A 12552-nucleotide genomic window follows, 5' to 3' on the forward strand; every position below is an offset into this window, starting at 1 on the left:
GGTTTTTTAACTACCTGACTTCTTATCTTTTTTTCAGTATGGCAATCAATCATTATCCTCTTGCGATCCCAATGATGGGATCCCCCTTATGAACCCAGCGTCGAGCTTATGTCAATGTATAATAATCATAAATGATTACTAAATACATACATACATGCACAAAGTAATTTTTATATTAAAATTAAAATTTTGGTAACTAAATAAAAAATGAAATGGGGCGGAATGAAATGAATTTGAATTCTCTGGAATTGTATCATCAGCCTGGATAAAACTGAATAAAATTAAATGAAATGAAACGATATGAAATGAAAAATAAAAAGGTTCCAGTAAAAGGAATTTACTGAGACTTATGTGAACTTTTTGAAAAAACTCGAGGAACTATGTTTGGCTATTTTAATTCATTTCTCAACATTTATGCACTTTTCCAAATGTATACATAATTTTATAACAATACACTCATTAAACAATACCGGAAATACCGGTGCTCACACAACAATTAGAAAAGCCTCCGGTTTTCACGGCATGGCCGATAGATGTCGCTATATTACTCTCCACCGGAATCAGAGTTTTCATTACCTATAAACTTTGCATTTTTTATGGCTTTTGCAGACGGACGAGCATAAGGCCACCTGGTGGTCAGTTATTGACGTCGCTCATGGACATCAGCAATGTTAGAACCACAACCAAGTCGTTGCTTACCGCTAAGTACTCTCCATAAGGCTAGTTTGAAGAATGAAGTCATGGGGCTCGTGAAGCACGGTGAAGGAGAGTTCATTTCGCAGTCAGAAGATACGTGCCAAAAAAGATCTCTGGACATGCACCGCCGATGAGCGTACTTGTGCCCGATCCAATAATATTGTAATACTATCTTATTTACCAGATACCAAATTACACTAATAATTGGCAGCACAAACGAGTAGGATGGTCCCGTGCATGCTTTCATTATAAATACTTTACCCCTAATTAGGGATGAGTAGGAATAAATTGCAAAAGTGAAGGCAACATTTTTTATCCATAAATATTATTTTGCTTGTCCTGACTGACTGATTCATGTGCACTTAAGCCGTTGTGGTTGCAAACTTAAAAAATTGGCACTATTTTGTATTCTAAGCTTTGTACTAAGCTTTTTTTTTGGAAATTTCACTCGTCAAGTTGTAAAATGTAAAGGGTAAAGGTTAAAGTTGTACCAAATAGCTGTCGAACTCGGCAAAAGAATCCGACGTGCAACTTAACCTATACACCTGACCTTGCTCAGTTTTTTCTCACCGGGTGAGCTTCCGATCCGGTGGTAGATGCATTCGCGAAGCAGCTACCATTAATCTGTTAGGTTTTTTCTAGAGCCGCTTGGACAGCTGTAAGCAAATCCCACCCCTCCTGGCTGAACCCGTGCTCGCCACCTGTCCTAGTGAAATTGGAAAGGTCGTTTGTCATTACCCCTTAAATACGCCTAAATACCCCTAAAAAGCGATTTCCGTGCAAGGCGAAAAGCTTCCTTACTATAAAAGTTGACCTTTCAATACAAAATTAAATTTCCAAATTACAAAAAAAAAAACACTACACAATAATCTACATTTTTGCAGGCAGCAATTTAAAAATGTGATCGTTATAAAAGACAATTGGAATATTTAATAATATTTAATGTAGTTACTACAGTAGGCTGTGGTAGGCTTGCCAAAAATTTTAATTAAAGGCACGCAAAAAATAAAATACATTTAAATAAATTGAAAGTTAGAACGCTCTTTATTGCATGCACCTGAAGCTTGACCTCTTAAGGAGTTGCATGGAACGGTTGCAACCTTGACAGCCGTTGTCGGCCTGGCATTGCCATCTGGCGGGCTATTATCAATTTCACTCTTATGAAACGTGTTACTGAAACGCATTGCCAAATGAAGTCGTTGAAATAAAATTTGTTCATTTTATCAGTTCGAGGAGGTATTAAAAAAATACTTAATAACAAAAACTAATCATTTTGTGATCTACTGAATTTTTCATTGTAAACTTTGACAGTGAATTATAATAGACGCATTGTTATTTTTATTTATTTATTTGGGAAACTAAAAGTCCAACGCGTCCAGTTAGAATATTAAAGATAGGTTAAAAACAAGTTTCCACCATTAACACAGCAAATGAGTGAACATTAATAACTAAAATTAATACTTAAACATAAAATTTATAAAAAGGTGTTAAAATAAAACATTAAAAAACACGGACCCAAATCTTCTTACAAAAAAATCCAACGTCCGAATTTTAAGTACATACTATTGTTACCTAGTATTACTGTATTGGTAAAACCAAATATTAATTGTGATTAACTTTAAACTTCCGCCCGTAGTAATAAGTTTTACTGTATTTGCCTCGCTTTGATCCTCGGGCAAGATAATTCTCTTTTTGATAAAAATATTTGACATTTGGAATTTTTGTTTTTTTCTCTGTGTATCGGTAGGTTTATGGATAAACCAGCTCATTACACGTATGGTGCTATAAGAAACTCTAAGTGTAAGTGTTGCCTCCAATCTTAAAATCTAAAGTTGAGTGCTCAATTTTTTTTATTTTTTTTATTGCTTAGATGGTTGGACGAGCTCACAGCCCACCTGATGTTAAGTGGTTACTGGAGCCCATAGACATCTACAACGTAAATGCGCCACCCACCTTGAGATATAAGTTCTATGGTCTCAGTATAGTTACAACGGCTACCCCACACTTCAAACCGAAACGCATTACTGCTTCACGGCAGAAATAGGCAGGGCGGTGGTACCTACCCGTGCGGACTCACAATAGGTCCTACCACCAGTAATTACGCAAATTATAATTTTGCGGGTTTGATTTTTATTACACGATGTTATTCCTTCACCGTGGAAGTCAATCGTGAACATTTGTTAAGTACGTATTTCATTCGAAAAATTCTGCGGGATTCGAACACCGGTGCATCGCAACAACGAATGCACCGGACGTCTTATCAATTCAGATGTTAAACTGATGTCACATCTAGTAACCTAGAACGGATAGCATCTTCCCGCCGGGCTTATGGTGGACGATGATAGGAAATACAAATAATAGCTCGTTAATTAGTTACAATTGATTGCACTGAATTGGATTCCGGATATATCAAACCAAATATTTGGTTTCCTTAAACTAACACTCATGTTCATATTTATCTTTCGGTAAATACGTCCTAGGATATTCCGTGTTAATTTTATAAATAGGCGTTCAAGTAGTTAATTTAATGGTAAAATACAATAATATTTCCTTTTACTATCGAATTGACCACCTGGTAGACAATAATCGAAATATCTAGAATATCTATCTATCTACATCTAAAAAGTAAAATATATGGGCTTAATAAAGAATATACATATTTATATACCCTATAATCAGTCAGGATTTCGGACAGCATAAGCAAGCAATATCTGTCTCTTCCGGGCAAGTGAGTTTCCGTATAGAATTAATATGGTTATAATAAGATTTCACCCTCTCTGTGTCTAGTGTCTGCCATAAATACACCCACCATAGATAAAATACATTTTCATATAATCATCATCAGCTCAGAGCCGTCCACTGCTGAACTCAGGTCCTGCACATCCCGCATCCAGCGGATTCTCGTGACTAAATTCAGCATGTGTAATAACAAACTTAAAATATGTAATTACGAATTGTCCGTATTTTTTTTTCTTTCAAAAATACCGAATCGTTTTTACTAATTTTCTTTTCTAATTATTTTTCTGTTTACCTTTTTTTAAATCTGGAATTGTCAATGATTAAATTCGAAGTTCCATTGTTGGGCAAACACACATATAAATAGGCAGAGAATAAATATTAGTTCAGTAACTTTTCCTCCTCTGCTTGTTAGCCGTATTTTTAAGTTGTTAACGAATTGCTGATGTTATCTAAGTAAAATTAGCTAAATAAAGCTATTGATCATCATCACCATCATCAAATGGTAAATTTTATATTTTTCTTATAACCAAATTAGACCAATTGATGAACACTAGTTAAATCAAAACGTTTTTAAAGTTGATTCCACTAATAAAGGATCCTAAGGAGTAAAGACATGGCAATTTTTTTTTTTTTTCCATTAAAACGACTATAAATAAAATAGGCAATAAAAAATGAAGTAGGCACAAGTATAACCGATTTAACAGAAAAAAAAGAAAAATCGTTAAGTTACTAAATGTATTTTACTTTTATTCACGCGTTGTCGTCAAAGCGAATGATTCATTCTTATCAAACTAGTGACTTTGCTACTAGTTGGCCTAATCTGAATAAATACTTTTAAAACTTAACGTCATTACTGTTGAATACAAAATTATCACGAGACTATAAGATAAATAATATTCTGGGCTTATTTCGTAGAAGAGTCATATAATTTTTTTTTCCTGTTTTTCATCTGTGCTTTTTCCAAAGTACCGTTCATAAGTTCAATTTCAATAGCTATATTAACTTTTTAGTGTGCAAATTGTTTTGATCTTGAGGAATACAAGCTCATGCTCTCCACCAGCTAGATGCTAAGCAATCGCATTGTAAAAAAATATAACCACAAAAAACCAATAGGTACTTACGTAATTGCCGAAAAACGGTTTTTTTTAAATTCCCTTCATTTAGTTCAGCGGTATTTCCCACGTATTTCCTCGAGAAGCGATAACAAAACAATCAACAGAATTCCGATACAGACTATTGCGGGCACCTATTAAACAATTAATTACTTCTTATCATCTGTGTCGCAACCCAACAATTCGTGAACGGTAAAAGACAGTAAAAGTACCTATTTCCGTTCGATAAGTACTTCCGGGCGTGTGTTTGAATAATAGCTGGTGTTTCAATCGACTTCGATGTACGCAAGATACATGATCAAGTATTATTATTTTTTCAATTATGATTCACTGTGCGGTGTCATTATTGACTGTTTTGAAAAAGCCCGCTTAACCGTTGGTTTGAACGTACTTAATTTTAAACGACTAAAGTCTTTTTTTAAATAAGTCTCGTGGAGTTCTTTTTTTTTTATTGCTTAGATGGGTGGACGAGCTCACAGCCCACCTGGTGTTAAGTGGTTACTGGAGCCCATAGACATCCACAACGTTAATGCGCCACCCACCTTGAGATAAGTTCTAAGGTCTCAAGTATAGTTACAACGGCTGCCCCACCCTTCAAACCGAAACGTATTACTGCTTCTTAGTTCTGTCTCTCATTTTTATTTTTATTTCCTACTTATGCTGATAGCCTTGAGAGGCTATTTCAACTTCGCCCATACGTGTAAGAGAGCTCACGGAGCTCAAACCGGAGTGCTGCTAACACTGGCCCTAGCAAGAGCAGTGCTTCGCAGAATCTACCACCGGATCGGAAACGCGACCCACTGAAAAGATCTCGCGAGAAACTCAGTGGACTGTGTCTGTGGGTGTCTCTCTTAACCGCACAGCAATCAATCTTTAGGATGTCGGTAACTACTTATATTCAGTCTAGAGATGCCGAGGTTCATGTCCTGCAGATAGGCACGAATTTTTCAAAGTAAAAACTTACGATGCATTCCTATTTAGCAACGCAACGGTGTTCGAATCCCGCAGGCGGGTACCAATTTTTCTTATGAAATACGTATTCAACAAATGTTCACGGTTGACCTCTACGGTGAAGGAAAATAACATCGTGTAATAAAAATCATACCCGCAGAAATATAATTTGCGTAATTATTGGTGGTAGGACCTCTTGTGAGTCCGTATGGGTCGGTACCACCACCCTGCCTATTTCAGCTGTGAAGCAGTAACGCGTTTCGGTTTGAAGGGCGGAGCAGCCGTTGTAACTAAACTGAGACCTTAGAACTCATATCTCAAGGTGGGTGGCGCATTTACGTTGTATATGTCTATGGGCTCCAGTAACCACTTAACACTAGGTGGGTTGTGAACTCGTCCACCCATCTAAGCAATAAATAAAAAAGTATTGCGCTCTCATACACCTAGGTTCATCGACCTGACGCGAACTGTGGTACGACTAAGTTAAAAGGCCGGAACGTTAATTCTACAATGCAATTGTGAATTTGACTTCAAGTTTCAAAGCGGTTTTTGAGGTTGCGTCCATGGACTCTGGTAATCGCTTATCATCGCCAGGATCGTGAGCACGTCTGCTCATCTTGGCTATTAAAACGTTCATCAATCTTATTAGACATTAAAATACATTATTAATGTAGCATAGTTTATTTCGTTTTATGATCTTTTTTGCGCAATTATATTCCCTTTGGTAGGTTTACTTGTAATATTAATATTTTTATTGTATGTAACATTAGATTCGTTCGTAAATCATGATAATATTAGTTTTGCGTGATACAGCCAAATAAAAACTTTAATATGACCGTATTAATCTCGACATTTTCCTTATAAACGGTCTCATTGAAAAACTTATCAAACTTACTTGGAATTCTCAGCTCACGTTTGTAATTAAAAGATTGTTAATTTGAATATTATTCTTAATTTATTAATTCGCAATTTTATGAACAAATAAATACGTAAGGCCAATAAACGTGATTAACACAATAAAGTATGTACTCTGTACACAAACAGGTAAGTATCAAAATCGATTGAATTACATCGCTAACGTCGGCGATACGTGATTATTATCACGTGCGCTCACAAAGAAACAATCAGACACGAGTAAATATTATAAGATAGCTAGCTATACAACAAATAAAACAATACCATTTATCGGGCAAATAATTACTTTGATTGCTGCAGAGCACGTGTATATTTGTTGTCTACTTCACAGTTTTTGATTTAAACAGTGTGTTATGTCAAAATATTACACGTCGTGACGTCGTTACGGATCCTCCCGATCCATAAACGGTGCTTTTAGGTACCACAACCACTGGTCATCGTCCTCGACGAACCCGTCGCTCGCGACGAAGGGTTCGACGAGCAAATTAACCCACAGACACAGCCCACTGAGTTTTTTTTTTAATTTATTTTTTATTGCTTAGATGGGTGGACGAACTGACAGCCCACCTTGTGTTAAGTGGTTACTGGAGCCCATAGACATCTACAAGTTAGGGATATAAGTTCTAAGGCCTCAAGTATAGTTACAACGGCTGCCCCACCCTTCAAACCGAAACGCATTACTGCTTCACGGCAGAAATAGGCAGGGCGGTGGTACCTACCCGCGCGGTCTCACAAGAGGTCCTACCACCAGTAATTACGCAAATTATAATTTTGCGGGTTTAATTTCTATTACACGATGTTATTCCTTCACCGTGGAAGTCAATCGTGAACATTTGTTGAGTACATATTTCATTAGAAAAATTGGTACCCGCCTGAGATTCGAACACCGGTGCATCGCTCAACTCGAATGCACCGGACGTCTTATCCTTTAAGCCACGACGACGATGACGACACAAATTTCTCGCCGGATCTTCTCAGTGGGTCGCATTTCCGATCCGGTGGTAGATTCTGCGATGCACTGCTCTTGCTAAGGCCAGTGTTAGCAACTACTAGCTCGTTATTAGAGCTAGTTACTAGCTCGGTGAGCCTAGAATAACCCGACGAAGTTACTAGAAAAGGTAGGAAAAAAAAGAAAAAAAGACCGATAACTCATGCTTTCCCGTTTGAATGACTGGACAGCTATAGTAAGTATTCTGTAACGCGTGATACTCACGATTGCTAATATGCGATACATGTCCTTGGGCATCAAGACCTAATAATAGATTGTCATCGCACTTATCATTGTAGAACTGGTAGTAGGACCACTTGTGAGTCCACGCGGGTAGGTACCACCACCCCGCCTATATCTGCCGTGAAGCAGTAATGCGTTTCGGTTTGAAGGGTGGGGCAGCCGTTGTAACTTGAGACCTTAGAACTTATATCTCAAGATGGGTGACGCATTTACGTTGTAGATGTCTATGGGCTCCAGTAACCACTTAACACCAGGTAGGCTGTGAGCTCGTCCACCGATCTATGCAATAAAAAAATAAAAAACTGAACAAAAACTAATTTGTAGATCGCAAAGAAACGCTCGTCTTCTGAACGTCCAATTCAATCTATGATGACTAAGCAACGGACCGTGTATTTCATTTAATGTTTGGTAACTAGTTACTCACAGACATTGGCAATGTCAGGGGTGCGGTCAAACCGCAGCCTACCGTGAAATGTTGTCGTCACACCTTCTTTTAAGATGGACGTGGCGCAGCGCCGGATAATTTTATGTTGGTACAACAACATTGTGTTGGTATTTAAAATTCACTTGATACATAATTACAGAAATCTTTACTATTACTACGAGTATATATATATATATATATATAAATGGGAAGATGGGTACTTTTTGGTTAATTCACACTGGCACACTAATTTTATTTTAAAATAAGAAAATATAAATGACAGTCATCAAATTGACATAAAGATGTTACGAATAGTATTTTTTGAAAAAATAAAAGGTTTTGTTGTTTAACTAAATATCCATTACATTTCACCATACCATCCCACACATATATAATATATACTTACACGAAATAATATTAAATTTTGAATACAATTTAAAACAAATTAGGAATGTTGTTATAATTTCATAACGTAAAGAGCTAATCCACTAACGCTCTCGCCGGATCTTCTCAGTAGGTCGCGTTTCCGACCCGGTGGTAGATTCTGCGAAGCACTGCTCTTGACTGAGCGAGTGAAACCCACTGTGGATGAAAGCAGTAGTTCTAGATGAGATAATAGAATCGTTTTAAACAGTTCCTGGGGCACTCATCATGGATCGCCCCTGCCCTGAGTTGCAGGGAGTTCATGTCCGAGCAATGGGACTCGAAGCTCGTTCCGTGCCCCCGTAAGGGAGTACGATGACCCCTCTTGTCTTGTTACCATGGAACTTGCCAGAACACAAAAAGAGACCAGTCTGAGCCCTACGAGCTCGCCTACACGTTCGGTGAACCTAGCATAACCTCTTGAGGTTACTAGTAATAGTTAGGAAAAAAAAAGAACCGGAGTCCCTCCGTATTGTAACTATATGAGACCACAGAAAACTGAGACCTTAGAACTCATATCTCAAGGTGGGTGGCGGCATTTAGCTTGTAGATGTCTATGGGCTCCAGTTACCACCTAACACCAGGTGGGCTGTGAGCTCGCCCACCCATCTATGCAATAAAAAAAATCCGTGAGAAATCCTCTAATAAATAATGATGACTAAAGTATTACATAACTGTAACGAAAAGAGGCTCGACTTCAATGAGAAGAATCAAACAAAAAACTATCGTAAGAATCCTCGGCTCGGACTAGGGTTTGTTAAACATAGAAAGTATGCCACGAAAACTTAATAAAAAGTACTTCGAATCTCGGTACACTTTCTCGAGCATTCGTTCCGCAGTTAACGTAACTAAGTAGGAACGTCTTATCTCACATTTTGTACACGATATTAAAGTAAAAATAGGTAGGCTTAAACAATTTTCATGAAGACGTCATCGAAATTTGATGTAAAATTAATTACTTGTCACATTATCAATACACAAAAATATTACATTGGAAAATTGGCTTCTAGTGACGCCATTGTTGCCAATGTCGAGTTTATAAAAAATTTCAATTCAATAAATACGAATATTCTGTTTTAGGAAAATGATATGAAAAGAAATGAGATAATATTGATTAATTTGGGAGTTTAATCAATTGGGATGAAATTAAATGAAACGAGATGAGATGGAGCGAAATAAACTCTCTTAGATAACATAGTGGGTTTTTTTCTGATATTTTTTGAAGAGCCCGAGAAGTCACGTCCAGTGAATTTGTTTCATTTTCCTACACTTGTGCACTATATATAACAAATGCTAAATAGCTAATAAACCACAGTTTTTTTAGATTAACTTCTTAAATAAATTTTTACTATTATTTGTCAAATTATTTTAACTATACTTGAGACCTTAGAACTTATATCTCAAGGTGGGTGGCGCATTTACGTTGTGGATGTCTATGGGCTCCAGTAACCACTTAACACCAGGTGGGCTGTGAGCTCGTCCCCATCTAAGCAATAAAAAAAGAAAAAAAAAGAAATTCGACAACAATCACCTGCACATCAAGATTTAGATTCATATAATGTGTTGACTTGAACAATTTCTCTTTTTTTTTGTTATTTATGTTTTCAGAAATGTGTGCATTATTCTTTATTGATAACAATGAGTACAGAAAAAAAAATAAAGATCCATCTTCTCAAGGCTTGCGGCAACATTCGCGTTTATTGTCCAAGGGCTCCAGTGACCACTTTATATCCAGCGGGTCGTGTAGCACGTCTGTCTAGCGAACAAACTATTTTATATATAGTTTATATACCTGAACGTAAAATATTAAAGGTTATTCATATTTCAAATAAATGTAAAGGGTGAACCTTTGAAATTATCACAGACAACATAAACAATATTATTACATTTTTAAATCAGTTCGTTCCCGATGTTGCCAGGCGCATTCCGGTTCGTTTACGGTTCCCGGCGACCAGCGATGAGTAACGTTCGGCCTACCGTGACGAGAGATCCCTTTGTGTGAAAGTTTTATTATCTGATGTTACAGTTTTGACGATTACAACCAAAACTCCGTAGGAGTCTCGACTATTGATCCCTGTCACCGCGGATATTTAAATAAGCAATACGACAAACAGACATAAACTTTAAAAAATATAAGCTTCACTACTGTATTTATGTGGGTATATGTATGGCAACTTAATTTGGCATAAAAGTTATATGTACTCTAGGAGATAAAGATGAGCCGTCGAATACATCCAATATGTTTTACGTACTTACTTCAAGTCAGACCTAACCTTCTGTTGTTTGACTTGCTTGTGAGAAGATGTGATTTCATTGATAGACCTCCGCCTCGCGACGTAAAAACAGTGACGCCAAAAATCACATCGCATATTTTTTGTGCACGTACAGACACACTTCCCATCACTTCACTGGGACGTTATTTCATTTCATTTCGTCTCGTCTTGTTCTATGTTACTTTAAATAAAGCAAAGTATTTCCTAATAAGTGAAGATTTGCTTAAACTTAATACTGACATTAATGGCTTCGCAAGAAACCGTTTGCCAAATTAAAAAAAGAAGAAGGATACATATAAAATTTGTTATAGTGTGAATAAATACAATTGGTTATTGGTTTATCTCTCTGGCATCGAAGCGACGAATCTTAATCGATCTTAACGATCTACTTTAGTGCTTTTTGATCCGAAAAATAACTCACTAATAACAGAAATACGTGTTCCATTATTTTATCTATCTATCTTCTATCTATATATATAAAAATGAATTGCTGTTCGTTAGTCTCGCTAAAACTCGAGAGCAGCTGGATCGATTTGGCTAATTTTGGTCTTGAATTATTCGTGAACTTCCACGATGGAAGGTTTAAAAGGTGAAAAAATATAAAAAAGCTCGGAATTATATAAAAAGAAACAATTTTGTTTTTCCTTTGATGTGTCCCCTTGATGTGTCTTTTATTTATCGATTGAGGCACAACGAAGTCTGCCGGGTCAGCTAGTAAAATATAAATTTCGAATATGCAAAACCGAAGGATTGACTTAGTATGAACATAAACAACAAAACTTAAACACGTGGCACCAACATCTGTTATATTAAGACGCAAACTTTAATGCAGTCCTTCGGTTTCTGACGTCTTAGTGTTTCACTTAATTATTAATTTTCATTGTCAATAATTTCTATACTCGAGAGCAATGAATTCGGGTCACCTGAAGAAACCTATAAATCTCGGAAACTAACAATGCTAGCTTCATATAATAAACGGTGTTTAATAAACAATATGTATAATGAAAATAATAAAATGTATAAGTCACTACATTTTATTTATTAGCACATTCGCCGCCGTGTAGGTCACCGGTGCCCTACGCGGCGCACTGAAGTAATTATGTCGATTTCTGTTACTAAGCGCCTGGATTGCCTAACTTTGTCTTCTTTTGTTTGGTAATGTATGTTTTAGTCTTTTAGGTCTCTTAGAAATAGATTCATTGTCAATATCTTCGGATTCGTCTTTCCCAGAGTTCACTAGAAGAGTTCACTAAAGAACAAAGAGAGAAATCGGCATAGTTACTTCAGTGCGTAGGGCACCGGTGACCTACACGGCAGTCAACGTGTTAAAAATTATATAACTAAAAAACAAATTGCTGATCTCGCCTTAAAACAAAAATAGGAAACATGACATTTTTGTACAACAATATGATTTTCTTGAATTTTAATACTTTGAATTGCCTCCTCGTTTTAATACTTTAATTAAAGGAGTATTTAATTGTCTACTAAACACAATTTAATTTCATTAAGCTACCGTTCTTAGTTTCTGAAATTTATAGGTTTTTTAAGTGACCCGGATTCATTGCTCTCGAGTATATTTATGCAGATCCTTTCAATTCCTCTTTTAGGCATCCCTGAAAAAATAATTATGCATTGAGTTTAAGCGATAATTCTAAAAATAGTATAGCATCAATACGACACACGCTTTATCTTGTCATAACAGTGTATAAAAATTTCATAATTTAAAAAAAAATATGCGTGTCAGCTTAGAACTATACTGTATACTCTTTGTCATTCTTTAGATGCGAT

At 36.4% G+C, this 12552-nt stretch overlaps 1 long non-coding RNA gene across 1 annotated transcript in view; it reads right to left on the minus strand.

Moving 5' to 3' along the window:
• LOC149503077 (uncharacterized) overlaps positions 1–12552 on the minus strand; it is a 193578-nt gene that overhangs the window by 146679 nt on the left and 34347 nt on the right. The window lies entirely within an intron of this gene.

This window comes from Bombyx mandarina, chromosome 04, assembly GCF_030267445.1.
Source record: "Bombyx mandarina strain Sakado chromosome 04, ASM3026744v2".
Classification (NCBI taxonomy): domain Eukaryota; kingdom Metazoa; phylum Arthropoda; class Insecta; order Lepidoptera; family Bombycidae; genus Bombyx; species Bombyx mandarina.